Genomic DNA, 23132 nt, shown 5'->3' with positions numbered 1-23132 from the left:
TTGTCCCAGACATTTTGAAGGTCATCTGTACGTAGTACATTAAGGGTTATGTATCTGTGAGTCAAGATTACTGCCTACACTGTCAAAACATTCTATTTCCAGATTTATCCTTAGCTCAATTTGTCGGTCTTATTTTGGAAGAGAAATCCAAATCTCCAAATCCAATGTCTACTTTGTAAATTCTTTTATTTTTAATAGTTTGCTTTATATACACAGCATCTGAAATGTCAGAAATTTAATTCAAATATTTAATTTTTTAATGGTGTGTGACCCACTTTAACTTCTTCACACAGGGCAACGACTGAAACTGAACATCAGCCCAAAGCTGATTCCTTTCAGGCAGAGGCCAATCAAGCCTCTCCCTCCAACCTTCTTTACCAATTCTAACACCAAAATTTCCCAAGGCCCTCCTTACTTCGTTGATAATTCATTGCAATGGCCACACAGAACTCACAAACCCTGTTCCTGATTATAGGGTTCATTGAGGAAGTTAACAGGTTACAAGCCAGGATCAGAAACACTCAGGATACAGTTTTTCCATTAGGAGCACCTCTTCTTAATTATGCCCACAAGCCTGCCTCTCTCTAGTCCTAAACCTCTCAGCCACACATCATCCCCCGGGCTTCTGCTCTGCTCAGACAAATGTTACAAAGCTTGCTCTGTTGATAAATGCTCCAAAGGCATCCAATCTGCAAGGAAGCCTGCTTCCCACAGGCACGTGGCTTTCTCATGCCCAGGCTTAGGAAACCCATTGCTCTCTTTCATGGTCTTGGCGTGGCTGCCTCTGGGGCCACCACTTCTCTGCTCTCCTAGAGTGAGGAGGTTCAACACGCTGGCTATCAGGGTCCAAATAATGTACTCTGCTCCTCGGTCATCTTTCTTGACAGTGGTGAGATGCTCCTTGGTTTGAGATGTCTCATTTTAAACCTGGTGAGACGGCAAAACTAACCAATCCCTATGTCACAATTCCATCCCCTCTATTCTCATGCTCCCATCCTCGATGGGTGCGATGCTCCATTAGCAAGCTATATGATCACCTTGGTAAACCACAAACACTTCACGTGTGCATAATCCCAGGCAGCGTTTGGTAGGAGTTACACAGCTTATGGCTAGAAAAGTCCATTAAGTAACTCACCTGCATTGCACTTCTTTCTTTCATTCTACCACAATTTATTTATTTATTTACTTTTACTGCAGATGTCCTACGTCGTGTGCTCACTGAGCCTTGTACGACTGGAGGTTTCAGAGCAACACACAAGGTGAGCCGGTCCTTTATCTGACTTGAATGGCACAGTAATAATGAAAGTAGCAATCTTGTTTCAGGACTTGTGAGGGATTCTGTATTTCAGTGCTACCTGACTTGGCATCGTAGACAAGTAACCTGTCTTAGAATTTAACAGTTATATCTTTCTTCAATATATCTTGTCTTGTTTAAGGCTTTATGTCCTGAAACGGTCTTTGGCCTATCAATGTAAGTCTTCGGATATAAAACTGTTTGTTTGTACTGTTGCTAGTTGCCACCCAGGTGGCCCCACCTCACAGTGACCAAGGTGCAGCAGAATGGGATGTTCCCCGTCCGGTTTCATGTTTGAGTCCATCACTGGGGTCACTGCGCACGTTTTCTTCTTGAAAAGTCTAGGTCCCCGAATTTTTCTCTCTCTACTTTGCCTGTTACTTTGCCTGTTACCCTTTCAATATGAGAAAGGTCTTCTAGGATTTCTTTCAGGGTTAAACACAAGTACACAGATACTTCATTACAGACAGGTAACGAATACGGAATTCCTGTATCTGTTTTCTATGTTCCAGTGATTTCCACTTAGAATTTTCCTGAGTTCTATTATAAGTTCTTTCGTTTTCTTCTAATTAACTGATTGAGGCTTATTCAGTTTTGAATCTATTCAATAGTTTTGAATCGATTCTAATTTTTAAAATCCTGTCATTGTGTTTTCAATGTCCAATTTCTCAGTCTGCTTTTGCCAATGCTATTATTTCCAAATATTTACACTTCCAAGTCTTCCCATTTCAAACAGGCCCATTGGCTTTTGTTGGTCAAACTGGTCTTTTTCAATCGAAAGACTGTATCTTCCTTTGAGAGCGCTCATTCTCCTGTCCTCATCCCAAGAGATGGGTTTATGTTTGCTTTGTGAGGCGAGCCACTCACGGCTGTGCCAGGCGGCACGTCGGTTTCTGTTCAAATCTTTAGTCACACATGAACAGCAGAGGGGAGATTTTAAGTCCTAACTTTCTTTACTACCAGTGGTGATCTCATCATCTGTAACAAGGAGGAAAGGAGTGGCAAGCAGAAGTCGATCAGGGAGTTCTACACTTCGTGTCTCGTTTGTGAAAATCAATACATTTACTTCGCCAGTACAGATAAAACATTACCCTTTATGTACAAGTTGTCTTTAAGACGTCTGTGAAACATCTTGAACATGAACACCAGAAGTCACAGGTAAAATAGGAATAAAGTCCCCAGAGCAGAAACTGCACAACTCAAGATATTCTTCTCTGATTCTCAGTAGTCGTCTATTTATTCCCTTCACACCATGTATCCATTTTTGGATTTAAAAAAAGTAATGTTGTTTATAATTTATTTCCACAACCTCAAGTATTTCTTTTCTCCATCTTTTCTGGACTACATTTATAACTCTCTCTGCACACAAATCACATCTGATCGACATCTCAGTTAGCTGTGTACACCCAATGCAAAAAAAAAAAACGAAAAAAAACCCAGCAGCAACAAATACTGAAATCTTTGGGGCTGTTCCTTCGTAAGATTACTTCAAGCAGTAAAGTTTTCTTTTACAGGGATGAAAGTGTAAAGTTTCGTCATTCCAGTGTGACCTATCTCAAACACCTGGAAATGATTTCAAAGTTTTCAAAGTCATTATTCTAATAGGTATTACTTCCAACCTACCCATTACTGGCCTTTGAAACATAGAAGCTAGCAGCGGGCTGGGCAGATCAAATGCTACCGATAAAAGTATTTTGAAAAGCATACAGTGCTATGAAGACATAAGGAGGTAGTATTAAAAATGGGTCTGGACATGAAATTCCAAACTCATTCATTTCAATGATTTTTCTTACTGCCCGGATGCAGACAGAAAGTAATGAGACTTTAATCCAGATCCAGGTCTGCAACTGACTGGGATCATTTCAGGCCAGTCAACTTGCATCAAATTGCACTCCGTCCATACAGGATGAGAAGGGAAATGCGGGGGCTGGGTTCAGGGCCACAGCTTTCACTCAGGGCCATCACACGTTTTTGTGGGGCATTTGGAAATTGTGATAAAATTTGAATAACTTTTCAAGGAGGGTGGTGGTGGTGAATAAGTGTGAGTGTGAGTGTGTGTGTGTTCCTAAAAAACGAGATTTTTTACGTCTGTGGCTGGGTTAAAATGCCCAGCTGTAACTAATTCGTTGGTGATAAAATAATCCTAACACAATGAACATGAACAAACTAGAAGAAATTTCCGACTCTGCAGCACACATGTTCACCAAACCAGGTTTAGAGTACTTCGCTCATTCATTACATGTAGACATGTAGATGGAGGGGAAGGATTGCTAAAGACATTTATAACTAACAGGAAATTTTTATTTTTAAAAACCTGCTGAGGCAAATAAAGTCGGGCAGACTGCATCTAAAAGTAACAAATGCAGGACGTAAAAGCAGGTATGGAAACCTACTGGAAACAATTAAAATGCAAGCAGCAGATGTACCATTTTTGTCCTCTAGGAATGTCAAATGGTAGAATTATTCATCGTGATTAATTATTAATCACTATGATAGCCATATCCTATTGCTTAACTAAGTGCTTTAATAAACTCCATGGGTTTAACAATACCACGAGGCAGAAAACCCTCCTAAGAATTGATAAAGGGATTAGCAATCATAATGAATTTGAAAATGTGATAAGTTGCCCAAGGGCAGAGAGTATGCGTACCCATAGTGCACACTGCCTCCTACACTGGCAGGAGCTCAATATGCAGCTGTTGAATTGTGCCACACTGGTAACCCACTTAATGCCACTCGTACAGATCAGACAAAACAAAGAGCCTAAACGTACGTGTGCTAGATGAAAGAGAGAGAAGGATGGAAGGAGTCATACCTATTTGCTACTCCTGGTTGGAGCAATGAGGATCTGGTTAGTTTTACTTGTGCACTTCTGCACTGTTTGGATTTTTATCGTATAGGTATAAACTTTTGAAATTTAAATGAGTGAAATAAAAAGTAATTCAAATTACATAATTTCTATAAATGTAATTACATATAAAATTAAGTTTTGTATATAACTTGACTTTGTTTTGTTAAAATATAGATATAATTTATATTTAGCTGTGATTACATATATATTATTTCCATACATAATGTGTGTGTGTGTGAACATCCTAGAATTATACAATGGACTATGAGGGTCTGAAAATAATACAATTCACTGAATGACCAAATCTTTTTGACAGAGGACTTGCTGGAAGTGGAATACACACACACACCCCACACAAATTCATCTGACCTTTACTGAGCATTGCCATGTACAGATATTAATGTAAGCAGTTATCTAATAACTTATGTGTGTTCGATTTGTCTATAGCCTTCCATATATAGTCAATTAGGTCCTGTTCTAGTTTGTAGATAAGTAACGCTAGTCCTTAAAATCAAAGTTTATTCTATTTTCTAATTATTAAAGGTTTTTATTCATGACAGTCCCCACATTATCACAGTTGAGGGCAACTGTCCTTATTTTACCTAAGTTTGAAGGCACTTAGCTCGATTTGGCAAAGGACAACAATATGTCTTATCAGACAGACATTGTAACCTGCCTATCAGAATACAGGGCAGGTTCTGTGCTTAAACGCTGAAAAAGGGTACTCGTCCCTCTTCTGCCTGCTAACTGATTGATAACAAATATACCTAGTTTTCAATTACTATGTCTACTTCAAATTAAGAAGCCAAACCAATTCTTTAGAAATCCACACAAAAATCTCCATGCTCTCCCGTGAGCTCCTTCCATGCTCCTCAGACTAATTATTCTCCACTTGGCCTTTCCAACTAAACTGGGGGCCCTCGCTCTTGGAGCTTGAAGACACACCCTACTGGGGAACACGGAGGTCGAAACAGGCTCACTTGCACTCGGCTCACACGTTTTACTTTTTCAATCCAGTGTTACCACTGAGAAAGAACTGCCGTTGAAAGAGTGGACTGCAAACTCCTAATAGCTAGATGACGGAGTTGGCTTTGGCCTCCACAGAACTCAGAACCACGGGCTCCTCTGTCAGAGCCCAAACCCAGTTCCTTCCCGTCAACTGGGCAGATTTCACCCTTCAGTCTGGTAAAGCCAAACCATTTTGCCACGATTCATTCCATACACGGTTCTTGAGCGCATTCTCTGTTTGAAGCCCAGTAGTAAGCACTATTCGGAGTACAAAGATGAATCAGTTGCTATCCTCAAAGACTTTACAGAGTCGATTTGGCGGGGGGAGGGGGAAGCAGACACAAAAGACAGACATTAATAGAGCTGAATATAGGACGTGCCTTCTAAAACATCAGAGAACCTAAAAATACAGAAAAGTATAGTAAAAAATAACACACAAAAGCCGCATTAAAATCAAAGCATAAAATAAAATGACCAAGGACAAAGTATCAGTCATAAGGAGAATGCCCACAGAATTTATTCTCCAAACTGGGATTGTGGAGCGTGAAAGGCACACTATTAATAACTTCTGTGAGACAACAGGCCAACATCAGGATGTCCTGAGCGAACCAGGTGGTGGGGCCTTCCTTGTTATAAAAAGAAATAGCTCATTCAAAGGGAGGTATAGAGTTCATGGCTTAAACGCTCAGCTTCCTCTCCTCTTTTCTAAAGTCCTGTTTGCAAAATCTAAAACTCAATGAGATATCCTGAAGAAAATGGGACGGGGGAAAATATTCTAGGATGTACCCAAAGAAACAACTACATTTATATGTACAGTTAAGTATCAATAAAACTCAAATGATTTACAATTGTAATAGCAAACTGCAACCCTTTACCCTTTTGGCCTCTGTCTTTGAAAAAGACAATTTTATATTCTGGCATTCAAGTTGACAGATGACTGACACGTAATGTCGGTTATAAACGTGTCTAACCATATGGAGGGAATTGTTTTTCACAGTTATTATCCCAAAAGTCTTTGATGCATTAGGTGATATAGAACACCAGACATGTACAGGCCAAACTCCAATGCAGAAAACACTCAGTTATGGCAAAGAACAGAAATCGTTTGAAAGAGCTAACAAAGACCAATGTGATGTTGCTGCCAAACTTGGAGTGATGAGATTTCAGGCTGGACAATGTTCACGTCTGGGCAGATCAACTTTCTACCTAAGAAAGACACAGTTACACATTCACACACACAGCCAATCTGGCTGTCCACTGCCTGTGTTTTGTATCTAAGTTATATGGCAGTGTTAGGCTGCTAAATGCAAGGTGGGCAGTTCAAAACTAACAGCTGCTCCAAGGGCGCAAGGTAAGGCTCTCTACTGCTCACATAGAGAGCACAGTATGAATGTATCTGTCAGAAGCAGTCCAGGAAGGCCGTGGAGGCGACATTTTGAGCTGGGTCTTGAGGCCAGTTGGCCAGGCAGGAAAGGAGGAAAGGGAGGACGAAACAGCACTTGATGAAACTCGGAAATGAACGTCCCGATGCAGTTAGTCACCGGTGCTGAGAACTGCACCGGAGGCTTGGGCTGGAGAGCGGTGTGTGGGGAGGGGTCTAGCTCCCGCCATCTGTTCCTCTTTCCACAGTGAGTGACACATGCTCATTGTTCAGCTTCCCTCAGCTCCCCTTTAGGAGGAGGCAAACGGCCTCTCTCTCTCTCTCCTCCCCAGCAGTTTCCTCTTACAAAAGCAAGCCCTGGGTTCCAGTTTCCACGCTGACTACCAGCTGTCTAAGCCAAGAGAATACCCGCTTTTCTGAGTTTCAGAGTCCTGATTTGCAGAAGGAAGGGAGTGGACTGCACACACCATGAAACTCAAGGGTTTGATCACATTACAATATATGTGTTTCAGTTGGTGTTGCTCAAAAGACCCAACAGACTTGTCATTATTTGGGCCTATCTTGACATTGAACCAGGCCTGATATTCAAGTGGTTCAAAGGGCTCGGCTTCCACGTTGAGCGCGGGGGTGAGTGCCAATGAGTGCCCACGTGAGGAGTGCTGCACTCCCCTCGCTGGCACGGGTGTCCCATTCTGAACAGCTGGAGAAGGGCACCTACGGAAGTTACAGATGGCATCGTTCGAGTCGGTCACTAGTTTATTGGAATGAGACTTCTAGACAATATATGAGAAAACGGAAGGCCCACAGTAGCAAGCATATTTTAACTATTTCAGCTACAAAACTGTAGAGTAGACCAGTCCTAACAAAGGACAGCCTGGGATAGGTTTGGGGCAGGTCAAAACTTTCTCCATCTTTGCTTTCTTGTCTGCAGTGTGAGGGTAACAACTTCACCACTCAGGGTTGCTGTGAGACTTACAGTAGGTAACAGAAGCCAAAGCAACTCACTAAATGCCCGGCCTCCAATAGGTGCTGAGACAGTGCTGGTCAAATCCAGCCTGGCGCATCTCTCATGTATACGTTTATACATGCGCCGTGCCTCTTAGCATCACAAGTGACAAAAGATATGCAAATATAATAAACCTGATTACATACACTGCTCAGAAATTGAAATTTTACAGTTGACATTTTAGAAAAATTAAACGCTTGTGGCTTTCAAGAAAAACAACTATTAAACAATAACTCTACTAATTTCTGCTTCTGTAGAGAGCTAAAAAAAAATGCTCCTCATTCCATCCCACCCCCAAACCCTAAGGGAAAGGGGCTTTGCCTGTGATTCTCAAAGCATATCTGATTTCTTCCAGCCACTGCAGAGTCAAATAATAGGATGGATTTGGATACAACAGTGCAAGAATAACAACAGCTACTTCAATTCTGCACTGAAACCAATAGACTTAAATCCTCTGAAATATGATCACCAATGCAACTATGCGCTGAACTGCTGTAAATTAACCAACAGTCATCTGGGAAACATAAAACAAAACTAGTGACAATGTGCTTCTAATTGCACGGAGATCAGGATATTAGTGATATTTTACATTCTGCTTCATCGCTCACGAAACAGCACAGATTTCCATAACAAAGCTTCTTCCGACTAGAAACAGCCATAGGAGTCCGAACTCCATTTCCAAGATGAAGAGGAAACCCAGGAAAACATACACAACTAACACAATGTCTTCAGTATTTGGCCGAGAGGTGGGAGGGGCAGGAGAAAGACAATGACGGCTTTGAACTTGTCCAAACAGCAAGGGAGAGGGATTTCCATTTCTCTATTGAATGGTTCGGTCACCTCTGCACCCCAGATATCAAAAATGCCGCGGGCCGTGTGCAAAGTCGGATGATGGGATCCAGTCTTGGTACTCTCCCCAAGGAGCCTGGGGTGCTGTCACAAACTGCAGCCCAGAAAAGCACAAAATCTACTCAGCTCCCACAGGCCCTTCACCCAGCAGCAGCTTCATACTCTTTTTAAACACACGGCAGGGGGATGCAAATTTCACTGTGGGTACTGGCTCCTGCTTGCTCTCACAAAGACACCTCTGTCTTTGTTCCCTTTTTCTGAGTTGGTGGAAATCTGTGGGAAAGGCTCCCCCTTGTGTTCATCTCAGTGTCACCACAGTGTTCACTACAGCCAAGACCGGCCACAAAAGTGTTTCTCATTCCATGACTTTGTTCCCATCCATATCGCCCAAAAATCAAGACTGGCATAAATGAGGATTGTTGCTCGAGCTTTTAGAGCAAATGGCCCAGCTCAAGTCTAAGAACACTACGCTGGACCCCTCTCAAGGCAGGTGGTCCTGTCAGGATAAAGTGCGGGGTGACTTAAGTGAAGCCCTGGTGGCGTAGTGGTTACAAGATGCACCATGGAAGAGTTACAGTCTCTGAAACCCACAGGCACAGTTCTACCCTGTCTCTATGAGTCAGAAATAGCTCAATTATAGTGAATTTGAGTTGGCTTTGGTTTGGTGGTTAATTGGGTTATGAGTTGGGTTGGGTTGCTAACTGCAAGGTCATTAGTTCAAACCCACGTTCCCTCACTGGAGAAAGATGAGGCTTTCTGCTCCCATCAAGCTAGCAGTGAGGAGGAAGAACTGGTGGGAAAAGTGAGGCAATAGGTTACCCTCTCACTTCTAGAGCTCCCTAGGACAGAGCAACAGGGGCACCCCAGTAGAGAGGGTGAAGCAATACTTCTTAAAGAGCCCACTATCGACGCTAGAAAAGAAGCAAAGTGGGTTACAGATTGGGCAGACAACCACAAGGTCAGCAGCTCAAAACCCACCAGCTGCTTCATTAGAGAGAGAAGTTTTCTGCTCCCATCAAGGGTTAAAGCCTCAGAGCCCGCTCTACTCTGTCCCACAGCAGTTGCTAAGAGTTGACATTCACTCAATGACAATGAGTTTTGGTTGGCTGGTTGGTTGGTTGTTCTGGGTATGAATAGAGACTTTTGGAATCTCCCATAAGTCAAAAGACTGCTAGTCCTTTGGCTGTCTGAATGTCACTGAAAGCCCTCGAGAGAGAGGGGGAGGGCAAGAAGGGTACTGAACGCAGAAAGAAGGAAGGTACAGAAGTTCAAGGTGTGGGCAACAGAGAAGGGAGGGAAGACGCTCAGGAAACTGGCTGACAGAGGGAGGGAAGGGCCATAAGAAATCACTTGATTCCAGTCTCCGTAACTGACATAGATATAGACTTGGGTGTGGATGCCCCTGCAGAAGTGGCCAACTTGCTGGAGGCCCCACAGTCTGAAAACCCAAAGTTATTTCCTATTATCTTATTGGATAGTCTGGTCAGAACTGTAAAGGGCCCATAAATAATTTGAAAAATTAAATTTAAGCACCAAAGATGAGCTATCAAATCTAGTGTGTATTATAGAATCACATATATAGGACAAGACACAAGTGTATATGAAAGAATTAGGCTATTAAATGAAGTAAACAAAATCTGTCTTTTCAGGGCAAGCAGGTTTATTACATATTCCAAAAAAAAGTTCCCTTTTTCGAGACTTGGAAAATAGAGAAAGGAAGGTTTACCAAAGATGTCTGACCACCCTTGGTAAAGTCCCTCCTTGCCCAAATCCCAAGTCAAATGACCCAATCCAAAACACCACTGCAATCCAGTCAGTTCTGACACACAGTAGCCCTAAAGGACCAAAGAGAACTGCTTCCCAGGGTTTCCAAGACTGTAAGTCTTTATGGGAACAGGCAGCCTCTTCTGTCTCCGATGGATTTGAACCACTCACCTTTTGGTTAGCAGAGCAATGCTTAGACAATAGAGCTGCCAGGACTCCTTGAAAGAACCAAGGAAAGGTAAGGGAAATACAGTACCAACACAGGAATAGGTCTCATCCAAATGCCAGAAGCTCTGAAAAATGAAGTCTAAACTAAAGAGGGTCACCCAGGTGTACTTCTTGTTGCTGTGGTTAGTTCTGACCCAGAGCAATCTTATGCACACTAGAACAAAAGAAGGCCCGGTCCAGTGCCATCACAACTGTTCCTAGGCCTGAGCCTTTATTGCAGCCACAGTGCCGATCACTTGAGGGCCTTCCTCTCTTCACTGCCCCTCTACTGTCCCAAACATGACGTCCTTCTCCAGGGACGAGTGCTCCGAACAGCATTCCAAAGGATGTACGATGAGGGCTCGCTGTCCTTGCAGCCGAGGAGTGCTCTGGCTGCACTGCTCCCAAGACACACACATTTGTCCTTGGCACTTTCGATAGCCTTCTCCAGCATCACCACTTACATGCATCGATTTTTCTTGAGTCTTCCTTGCTCATCATGACACATGGTGGAGGAAAGGTTGAAGTTGTCAAGGACTTTGTCTTGCTTGGATCTACCACCATCAATGCCCATGGAAGTAGCAGTAAAGGGACCAAAAGACAGGTGGCATTTGGTAAATCTGCTGCACAAGCCTCATTATGTCACAGAAAAAGCAGCTGGTCTCTCCAGAAAGAAACCCTGGACTTCTCCAGGAGCCTCAAGGAAGAAGGCCAAGAGCCACAGCCCATGTCTCAGGGAAGAGCCTGAGGCTGAAGAAATAGCCATTGAAGTCACTCCGGTTGCTGCCAGCTGGTTGCTCAATTAAGAGACGGCTCAGCCCGGGCTCATAATCAAAAGGCCTTGCATGAACATGGTAAGGGCTTAGCCCGGAAGAGCGTATTCGATATTGTTTGGTGCCACCAAGGAGATTTTGACCACACACAGGGATAACAGGTGACTGAGCAGAACGGCCCCACAGGGTTTTCTAGGCTCTCTGGAAGCTTTACATCCCCAGGTCTTTCTCCTGAGGTTAGGACTGAACTACTGAACTCTCAGAACCATGTACTTAGTGGTGCACCACCAGAGTCCCTAAAGAGAGAGGACTGCGGAAAAGGTAGGAGACTGAGGTGGTTAGTTTATTGTGCCAACCTGGCCGATAAACATGTGGGGTTAATTGAAGGGTGGAGGGATAAATAGCTCAGAGAGCCTCGCCTTTCTAGTTCTCAGGTCTCTTGCTTTCTGATGGTCGCACCAGGGTGCAGCTGCCTTAGCCAGTTCCTTGCTTTAGCTGGCAAAGCTCACTTCCTGCAAGACATCCCTGAGAAGTTACATGGACCAACCCCAATGCAGCCCTGGGCACTGGAGAAGCGGTGTGGAGACCCCTACCAAGCTGAGATGCTTACACGTTCACTGACTCAGCTTTCCTCCTGCAGTCAGCATCATTGAGTCTGTTTTGTGAGATGGAGGAGGACTTTGTGGATTGGTATGGGACATATGGGTTAATGTTGGACTTGTGGGCTTGGGCAGCACTGGGTTGGGATGCTTTCTTGAAGCACACTTAACTCTTTATATAAATCTCTCTCTTATACATGAGTTTCTGTGGATTTGTTTCTCTAAAGGACCCAGACTAACAGAGACCAAACCAAAGGGGTGCTGAGGTAAGTGGCAGGCCTTCCTTAGCTCTGTACCATTGGAAATGGGTCAGTATAGCAAAGATGTTGACTATTCCCAAAGGAACTTTTAAATTCATAGCCATTAAAAGATACATTATTATAGGAACCTATGTATATAATCATGTGTGCTTGTGCAGATATCATTTGAAAGAATGTCTGGTGCTCTGATAGTACATAACATCTGCAGTGATTAGCCACAGGATGCAAACTTTTGTCATTTTTTATGGTCACAACTTACTTCTATAAATAAAATTAAACGTCTTAACACAGACATCGAACGCCTTGAGATGACATAAAATGAGCTCTTAATTGTTCCCGAATAGTAAAATACATACGTTATATGTGTGAATAGTGATAAAACCAGATAAAATTAATTCTAGAAACTGTAAAAATAAAATGAACAACAAGAAAAAGCAACTATGGGGTAGGCAAATACATCAGTAAAATTAGGAATTTAACAAACGACAAAAAAAGTTGTAAAACTCAGTGGAAAACAAAAATGAAAAGGCCCATTGGACAACCTGTGCTGGCATAACAGCTCTCCATCTAAGACAGTGGCTTTCCACCTCTGGGGCGCAACCCCTTTGGGGGTCGAACAACCCTCTCACAGAAGTCGCCCGATTCATAACAGTAGCAAAATGACAGTTATGAAGTAGCAACGACAGTAAATGTATGGTTGGGGGTCACCACGCATGAGGAACTGTATTAAAGGGTCGCAGCATTAGGAAGGTGAAGTATTGATCTAGAAGATAAACTTGAACTGGCTGGACACAGCAGTGTTTTTGTTGTTTTAAATGCAAGAAAAGACTAAAATTTCTAAAATATTTAGTAATGAAGAAAATTAAAGGGGGAAAAGTGTCAAAGGAGTCCAATCCCTGAACACCACACACCGGAGACTATTATGCAAACTAACATGGGCAGACAAGCTCTGCAGACCAAGAGACCATTGAGTTCTGCTTTGACAAGGGGGGGGGGAGCTGAAGCAGGGCTTCGGGGGGGTAATTTTGTCCTTAAAATGGCTAGAACTCTGTTCATGGCACACAAAAAAATAGTTGTAAGGGACTCTGGACTTCTGCTTCTGTATCATCAAATAGCTTTGCTTTATTCAATCAAGGAGGTGCCTGTGCGCGTCCCAGAACACCTGGGACGCCCAAAGAGGAAGAAGCAATGGTGTCAGCAGAGTAGGCAGATTAAACAAAGAATTTCTAGTGAGAACATCACCTTGGTTGTGAGGTTTTGGATAATTTTATCACATTGAAATAAAAGGCTATTTTTCAGGATACCTTAATATTCTTTAATGAGTAATATTCAAATCAGGAAGGAATTCGGCTCTCATTTACCAAACTCCAGTGTATGAAGGGTACCAAAAACCCCAGAATTTTGCTGGACAGAACAGAACTTTCATAGTATGCATTTCCCCCCACTAAGCGGGCATCACCTGGGAAGGTTCTCTCTGGTCACAGTGAATTTTCTGTAAAAGCAGTTTCACTTGAACTTCCTTTTTTGTGCTGGCCGATTTAAGAGACCAATAGGCAGCTGTGAAAATCTGTTTCCTGCTGGGGAAAATGCTGCAGAAACGGTTGCGATGTTGAACACAGCTGACAAAGACAGCGCTACGGGAAAACCTCAAGTGTACAACAGCTAGCTTTTCTCATTTCAAAAAGGTGAAAAGTCAATTAATGACAAACCTCATCTAGATGTTCATCAACTTCCTGAATAGATGAAAATTTCGACCTGCAGTGCACTTCGAGTTCATTCCACCAGGTCAGACTGTTACTCAAGCTTTCTATTTAGAGGTTCTGAAAAAATTGTGTAACCCTGTGTGACAAAAAGGCCTGATTTGTGGCAGACGGGGGACTGGTTTGGCCACAACAATACACCTGCTGACGCAGCCATCTAGGTGCGCCAGGTTTTGGCAAAAAAATAGCATGCCTCTCATGCCCCACACACCTAACTCACCTGACCTTGCTCTGTGCGAGTTCTTTTTTTCCCTGGAATGAAAAGAGACATGGAAGGACTGTGATTTGATGATATAGAAGATATGAAGAAAACAAGGGAGGTGCTGTCAGCTATCCCAACAGATTAATTTGAAGGGTTTCCAAGAATGGAATCGCAGAGTTGACAAATGTATTAAGTATAATGGAGAGTACTTTGAAGGTGTTATTTGTTTGTTTGTTTGTATTGGTGGGGAGGGATTCTGTTTTTTGGGGGTACCCCCTCACACTTAGAATGAAAAGCAAACAGGTTTATATGCAATGAAATGTTTTGTACTTTCTATCTTCCTTTGGTATCCAGGAATATTAAACTTTGAAGAAATATTTGATCAGCATAATGTATCTTCTACAGCATAGGTTTCCAAACCTCTTTGGCCTACATTTCCCCCTTTTGTGGAAAAAGATGACTCAGTGTCCCCCTGGCAATAAAAACTTTTGCAATAGTTTGTAATCCAGAATAAAGTGTAGATATCTGCTTTATAACTGCCCTCTGCCCCCCTCATCATTCCCATGCTGCCCAGGGGATGGGATTTCCCAGTTTGGAAAACACGGTTCTAGAAGTTCTTGGCTAGTATGAATAGTTTGTACTGGACTATTAACTGAAAGGTTAGCAGTTCAAATCCCTCTGTGGGTGGAAGAAAGGTTTGGAGATGTGCGTCCATAAAGACTGCAGCCAAGTGAATCACATGGAGCAGTTCTCCTCTGTCACACCCACACCCAGGGTCTACCAGGAGTCAGAATCAACTCATGGGCAATGGGTTTGGCTATCACCCTGCTACTTCAAGTTCTTCTTTAAGAAGCCACCAAAAGTTTTGCTTCTTTGTGACTGAATAAAATGAGGGAGAGTCAAGAAACAATTTCAGTAACAGTGAGGATTTATTTTCCACATACATATTAGAGGAGCTAGAGTTCACTAGAAGACAATATTTCTCTTCAGAATGTTGCCGGTGGCCTACTTGAATTTTTTTTAACCTAGATTTTTTTAAAAACTACATTTAAGTGACATATGTTAAATTAGAAAGGCATTCTTTAATCTTCCTAATTAAGTGCTTCACTTATAATTTGTTTTCTTTATGCGTGTAACTTTTGGTGGTCTCTTAATTAACGATGATAATTTCCCATGCAAAACAATAGTGATGACCATGTTGCTTAATTAACATTCTGCCTTCTGCTGATTTTTGGAACAAAATAAGGTGCATTATCCCACTAGATCTTCACAGCTATCTTGCATTATCCTCATCTTGGGAATGAAGAAACTAGGAACCAGAGACATGAAGAAACTTGCCCACGGCTATGAAGCTAGAAAGCAGCCGAGCTGGAATTTTAACTTTGGCTATCAGGTTGCAAACCACACCTTTCCATATCGCCACCAAACTTTAGGTGATAACTTCTTCAAGACAGCTAGCTTCCAAGTCAAGGAAAGACACTATACTCCCTCTTCCCTTCTAATGAAAACATAAAATGTTTTAGGCGATATTAAAACAACAACAAAGAAACCCTTCGTTGCAACTGCATCAATTTTGACTCATAATGACCCTACAAGGCAGGATTGAACTGCCCTTGTGGGTTTCCAAAACGGTACCTCTTTAAGGGAGCAGAAAGGCTTGTCTTTCTCTGACAGAACACCTGTGGTTTTGAACTGCTGACCATGTGGCTAGAAGCCCAACCCTGAACCATTACCCCTGCAGGACTTCTCACAGGTGATATTTAAGATACACAAAATGATAAAAAGCAAACTCAGACAACTGGAGCCCACGGCTTGTCTTAAAGGAGGCCTGGTGGTACACTGGTTCAATGACTCCGCTGTTAACGGAAGCTTGGCACTTTGAGCCCACCAGTCACTCCTCCAGCAAAAGAAAGACGCGGCATTCTGCTTCCATGAAGACTGAAGGCCTTAGAAAGCCTGCAGGGCAGGTCGGCTTTGCCCTCTGAGGTCACTATGAGCTGGCACTGACTAGACCGCACACAATAACAACAGGATACTATCAATATTGGGTTTGTTCTCCCCAGTTACTTCTTCTCTCAAAGTAATCACTATTTTGAACCTCTTTTATGGTTGGTTATCTCTTTCTTATTACGTATGTCTCTGCCCCTAACCAACAATATACAGTACTTAATCTCTCTCTCTCTCTCTCTCTCACACACACACACACGCGCGCGCGACGGCAAGTCACAAGCATTGACTGCTACTAAGGTTCCAGTTCATCCAGTCTGTGCCATCAGAAGATGCCTGCAGGCAGGTCCTCTCTGTCTCACTCGAGTGTCTTCAAAAAAGATCCCCGAGGATCTGCTGGGCCAGATGGGTCCGCTCGGAGGGTTCTGGTCATGGTTTTTGTGACTTCAGGAGTAATCTCAATAGATTTCCTCAAAGGACACAGGACAATATTAAGAAGGTTTAGGGAAACTGATGAGGAAAAGGCCAAGCAAGTTGCACCAAGGCATTTTTTCTCAGGAAAATGCACAGCAGCCCGTCCTTTGAAGGCCGCCCTAAGAGAATGTCCCAGGGAACCGCCCTGCCCTGTCCACCCGACAGCCTTGATCTTTCTTGGTTCCCCACATTCAGAGAAGATGTCAAAGGAGCATGATTTGAGCTCCTCCAGGATATCAAGACCATCGCTTTGACTTGGTGTGGTAGTTATATAATCTGTCACCTTGAGTGAAGGGGTGGAGTCCAATCCTGTCAATCAGGTCAGAGCCAATGAGGCCTCTGCATGGACATGGCCTTCTCCTGAGGATTCTGGGAACTTCTGTCTTCCTCCCTGGAGCCAGGACACACTCTCTCTATGCTTTACACCTTCCTTTTGACAAACCACACGGGGCCACAGACGGCAGCCAGAGTCCTGGAGATGCTCCCACCGCCACTCGATCCACGAAACTTTCCCCCCAGGCCTGTGATCTTTCTGCATTCAGCATCATTGCATGTGTTGCGTGAGTCTGAGGAAGAATTTATGGACAGGTATCGGACATATGGGCTAATATCAGACTTGTGGACTTGATCTGGGCTGGACCAGGATGTTTTCTGAATACAGAATTACTCTTTTGATATAAAGCTCTCTCTTACACACGAGGGTCTCTGGATTTGTTTCTCTAGTCAACCCAGACTAACGCAGATGGTGTAGAGAAGTGGAGACTTCTTCAGGAAAGGGTTAGAGATAGAAACATCACTTTCAGAAGTAGACACCTAGGTACAGGATATGTCAAGAAATAACAGCTTTAGAATTTGATCATTTTTGTTTAAAAATTGTATGATTTTGTAGCAGTATTTCTGGATTTACCCTCATATAATCCGCAACTTGTTATATTTCTATTTGTGAAATTCACCAAGTCAACACATGTTATATAGTTCATTCATTTTTCACTTGTGCATAATAATCTATTTGGTGATTACATCATAATGTATTCATCTAACCTCTGAATGAATAGGTTGCTTCCAACTTTTTCCCTATCATGAACAGTGCTACGATAAATACTCATATGTTCACATATGCACATATATATCCTTATTTATAATGTACCAAGTTCGCTGCTATTTACCTAGGAGGAGGAGTACATGCTACATCTGTATTAACGTTTTCTTCACAGGAATAGCACCGTTTGGTCAACAGTGCTGCTCTATAGACACAATACAGGACTACTGCCAGAAGTTACTAGTTTTGACATTCTAATGTGTTTTGTAGGATGTATTTTCTTAATTGAGGAGCCCTGGTGGCTTAGCGGTTACCCATTGAACTGGTAGCTTCAAGGTTAGCAGTTCAAAACCACCAGTTGTTCCCTGGGAGAAAGACGAGGCTTTCTATTCCTATAAAGAATTACAGTCTCATAAACTCACAAGGCCAGTTTCACTTGTCCTCTCGGTACCCTATGAGTAGGCATCAACTTGATGGCAGTCAGTCTGGTTTGGCTTTATTTTCTTAATTTCAACATATATCTGCCACATCAGTTGATGTCATGTCATATGTCACACGCTATTAAATGTGCTTCACCATCCAATGTGATCATCTTCTTCCAGACCATCTAGTAGGTATATTTTCTCTGAAAAGTGTGAAAGACTGACCAAGAAATCAAGTCTTCATAATTACTGCCACTACTCAAATGTTATGGTCACTTTAATCACCAAAAATCACCTTCCCCCAAATAATTCTATCTTTGAGGAGACAGAATATTAATTATTTTTAATGCTAATTATTTTTCTGAAACAAATCTAAAATGTAAAACTTCTGGGACAAAGGATATAATTACGTCTCAGGGCGGTCTTAGGGCCAAACTGCACTCCAAATGCATTATTATGGGTACAAATGACGACATTTACTGACTTGCTTTAGTAGTCTTTTGACAATTGGGTGTCTACTGGGATACATGGCATCCAATCTTGTCAACAAGAGAACTTGCTTTTATCATGAGACAAATTACTTCCTTTGGTCACGTGCCCAGGGCTCTCTGGGTACATCCTGGGCTACTGAGCACACAGTCAGCAGTAAGAAACCACCAAGAGCTCCATGGGAGAAAGAAGAGGTGGTCTGCTCCCGAAAAGATGAACAGGCTCTACTCTGTCCTGTAGCAGCACTATGGGTTGGAGAGGATGGCAGAGTTTAATGGTGATGTGTCCACATTAGGTCAAATGTCTCACCATCTACTTCCTCCTATACAAAGAGAGCTTCAAAAAGTCCAGGAAACAGATGGCATGAAAAGATAATGAAATTTTTCCACAAACTTTTTGAAGCCGCTTTGTTGACCTGCTAATTCCCAGGTCCTGGTGTCCTCAGCCTTCCCCACTGTGGTGCAACAACAACAGAGATAACTAAATCTCCACTCACAAGTATGCTTCCAACATCTCTTCAAGTAAAAGATGGTCTGCCAGGAGATTCATTAGTATGTCCGAGGCCTCAATGCAACCACTCAGTTTTTGTCTAGACACATGCACGATGCCTATGCAGAAACAGCATAAAGTCTTACCCGCTGAGTTTCCACGGGTGGCTCTTTGGCAGGAGACCCTACCACCTCCCCCCACCCCCCGACACACCTGACCAAGTGCACACAGGGCCTAATCCTCTAGAGAAGGGCCTGGTGACATGCCTTCCACACTGACACCAGCACAGTCCCAGCCCATCAGAGAACGGGCTGTATTCCCACCCTGAATGGGACACCCTGCGAACATACTAGCTAATCAGCCCAACGGGGATGAGTGTCTGCTAGGACAGAAAGTACCAAAGTTGACATAAGGAAGAGTAAAAGAACATGAGAAGATTAATTAAAATTGAGAACATTAACACCTAGAAAGGCACAGTTGGTCGCCAGAGTGCAATATAAAAAATGTCTAGGGCCTAAAATTTCCTGTCATTTAAACAGCTCCACAGAATAGAAACCATTAAAACAATCTACTAATTTGTTTTATTAGCTACTAGGATGCTGCTATCTAGGTGTGCAAGAATACAGTAAGTACACACGCACCCGGAACCCTGGTGGCAGTGCTACAGACTGAGATCTCCTTGGAAATCATAGAGCAAAACCCTTCAAAGACTCCTGACTGGTTTTCCAATCCTCCTGACTGGGGAGTCACACACACACACACACACACACACACACCACACACAAACACACACACCACACACACCGCACACACACACACACACACACACACCACACACACACACACACACACACACAGTCTCTCTCTATATACAGTGACCAACCATGGCAAAATCATAACCAGTTCAGAAAAAGGCTAATTAATATTTATTAATTTCCTCCTGCTGTGAAAAGAAAAGTATCGTGTTTCTTCAGACTACGTCCCTGAACTTTTAAAAGATTTAACCATCCGGAATAGATCTGAAAGTTTACATGAAAAGGCTAAAGACTAGGATTCCTAATTCAATTTCCTCTCACATTTTAATAGGAGTCTGTAGCAAACATCTATTTTCAGAGGTATCCTCAAAAAGAACGTGAACAACAGGCTATTGTGTGTTCAATGTGATGTGTTCTTTTTGGTCCTTGCTTTACTATACAAATTATACAAATATCAGGTTAGATTTAAGTGATTTTAACCTTTAAATCAACTATGTCCAGACCACAAAATCTAGTCTACACCTCTCATGCAATACACATTCTCTAAATGAATTGTAGTTGAGTTCAAATGTGAACTTTGCATAACTTTAGGGGCCAATAGAAGAACTTTCCTTTAGTCTTTGCTTTAACACTGAATTATTCAGATATGCTATGCAATGTTTTCCTTTGTTTCTCCAACAGGAATTTTCATGTGTGCTTCTTGGTAAATCTGACCCTGTCATTTGTGATAAGCAGCTTGTGGGGATCAGCTGTATCACTCTGATTTTTTTTTATTGTAGTTGGGTGACAGTTTAGAGGGCAAATTAGTTTTTCAGTCACCGTTCTGGACACCTTTTGCTTTGTGACACTGCTTGCAACCACCAGTGTGCCAGCACGCTTCCCACTTCCTCCCTGGGTCCCCTGTTGCCACTCGCCCTTTCTCCTGTCTCCTTCCTGCTTCCTGGGCTTTGTTGCAGGAAACGCTGCTCTTTTGGTCTCGTGAGACTGACTGCTCTGAGGAGCCCACTCCTTGCTGATGTGGTTCACTCTGTGGGCCTTTCTACTGCTGGGCTGAAAGCTGACCCCAGAGGTGGGGGCAGTTCCAGGCTGGCGGGGCACCCAGAGCCACCATTTCAGGAGTCCATTCCGTCTTTCTCACACAGTAAGTCGGGTCCTTTTGATGACTTGGAACGTTGTTTGACATAGCTGTTTTCTTCTTCTCTCTCTAGGCCCTTCGATGGTGACCCAGATCAGAGCAGCGGGTAGTCAGAGAAGGGCACCATCAAGTACTTCTGAGCTCAGGGTAGCGGAGTCTGTTGTTTCCTTATTAAATAGGGCTTACAACGTTTTTGTCTAGGTTGCTAAGAGTAAAAGAAAATGGCATCACCCCTAACCCTGTCCTGGCCATTTAGAGACCTATCCCGATCACTATAAACTTTTCTGTCTGAATTTGTGATGTATGTCCTGCCACTGGTCTGGTACAATACAAAAGGCAACAAGAAACTATGTAGTGATATGTGATCAGTAGTGTGGAAATTTTAAAATATGCCCCATATTCCTTGACGGTCCTGTCAGCAGGAGATGGGAGTCAATTCCCCTCCCTTTGTGTATAAGCTAGTCTTAGGGACTCGTGTCTACCAAGCAAGTAGGGAGGAATAGTTTCGGAGGTTAGGGCACAGGAGGCAATCTAAGTCTCTTGACTCCCACGTGGGATGATCACCTGTACAACCCAATCCCGACGCTGTGAGGAATCAGGCAACCATATTGGAAAAGCCACCGGCTGCAGTCCCAGTCCAGGCCCTGGTCAAGAGCCAAGCATCACCTGGCATGTGAGTGACAGGACTCTCATGTGACTGTCACCCGACTTTGTGCCACCTCAACTGATAAAGAGAAGAGAATGAGGTGTCCCCAGCACACTATACCCAAAGTGCGGGTCGGTGAGCAAAGCAGAAATTATCTTGGCTTTCCGCTAGGTCTTGTTGCTGGACGCTGCTCTGGAGTCAGCTATGATTGTGTCGGTGCTGCCGGGGGCTGTCAAAGGGGAACTTCTCCATTAGGCTTGAGGGTGGGTTATTTTATAGCTTACACCCAAGTGACTTCATGAAAATGAGTTTGGTTTTTTTGGGTTGATTTGGGGGCAGCAGGTTAAGAGGAGCATGTTAGATTCTTATGGTGGAGTTCAGCCATCTTATTTTTCCACTTCAAACCCAGATGAGAAAAAAAAATCCATTTCAATGAAAAAATATTATTGCACTGACAAACCTGGTCAGTCACGCAATCTGGTGGCTGGAATCCCGGCACTACGAACCCTCAGCAACCAGCTGGCCTTTCACTAGGCTGTCTGCTATTTACCTCTGATGATCTGGAATGCCGGGCCTTCTTTTCTGCCCTGTTCTTAACTTACTCCTAACTTACAGGTCAATTTTTATTACATATACACTCTGGCTTACTTGCTGCACATGCTCCAAGTTTTTAATCAATAGACAATAAAATTGGCCTGAAAAGGTAACTCAATTGACGCCGATGTCGGAAACAAGGTTCAGAAGCTTGCTTTGATGGAACTGTTCAAATGGGTTGTTAATCCAACCACATTTTCATATCAAAACATTGATTGTTCCTTCTAATGAACACATAGGATGGAAATATCCTAAGTTCTGAAATAAAGGATTTTTCCAGAAAACAGAAGCCTGACAGAGGGAACTTTGAAGATACGCTAGTTTTGATTTTATTTCAACCAGAGGGATATTGGCTGACTTCAGGTAGAATTTTTCATGCCACAAATATTGAACAATTTTTACTTGAATCCCTCCCCACTATCAACCTACCACACTAAAATGCCAATTTAAAATTTCAAGTAAACTACAATCGTACCTACAATTCATTGTTGCAGCAATAAAATGTACTCCACACAATGCCATTAATGTTTTGTCCATTAAGTTTAGGATGATAAATACAACAGCATATGCTAAATACTAGGCGGCTCCAGCAGTTCAGGGAACACATAACTAAAAAGTAATGGAATCTTACTACAAACCTGCTGAAGCTTCTTTGTATATAAAAGAATCACTAAGAATTCATAAATAGTTTCTTACAGGAAAAAAGTGGCTAATTTGTTTCTATTGTAAGAAATGTGAGCAATCACTCCTAGTATTTAGTAAAACTAAACCCTGCAAGGATTATACAACTAGCCTTGGGCTACATAATTAATTGATAACAAAAATCAAGGGGTGTACAAGCCCCCAATAAAATGATTTTTTTAAGTCATATGTTTTCCAGTCATCAGTTAGATCTGGATAAACAGAAGTAAAATAACGATCGTGTCTCCATTCAAACGATGCATCAAAGTGGTTGGCTAGGTCCCAACTCCTCCAATGAAATACTCACAATCCTTCGATCTACCTTAATGAAAGTAAACTGAGCATCTTAAAGACGGGGCCTCAGGCATCACCAGACAAATGACTGTTTGAAAGCCATTGTAAAATAGGCTAATGCTGGCTTCCAAGGCAGCCAGCAATGACCATCTGATAAAAAGGCAAGACAAAGAATAGACAGATGTCACTGGAAAAGGCCTTTGGCCCTTGGCT

The 23132-nt window shown here is 42.7% G+C and overlaps 1 protein-coding gene across 3 annotated transcripts in view; it reads right to left on the bottom strand.

Annotated features, from left to right (window-relative positions):
* EFL1 (elongation factor like GTPase 1) overlaps positions 1-23132 on the bottom strand; it is a 172244-nt gene that overhangs the window by 87931 nt on the left and 61181 nt on the right. The window lies entirely within an intron of this gene.

This window comes from Tenrec ecaudatus, chromosome 9 (genome assembly GCF_050624435.1).
Source record: "Tenrec ecaudatus isolate mTenEca1 chromosome 9, mTenEca1.hap1, whole genome shotgun sequence".
NCBI lineage: Eukaryota > Metazoa > Chordata > Mammalia > Afrosoricida > Tenrecidae > Tenrec > Tenrec ecaudatus.
This window is presented reverse-complemented; position numbering and strand designations above follow the sequence as displayed.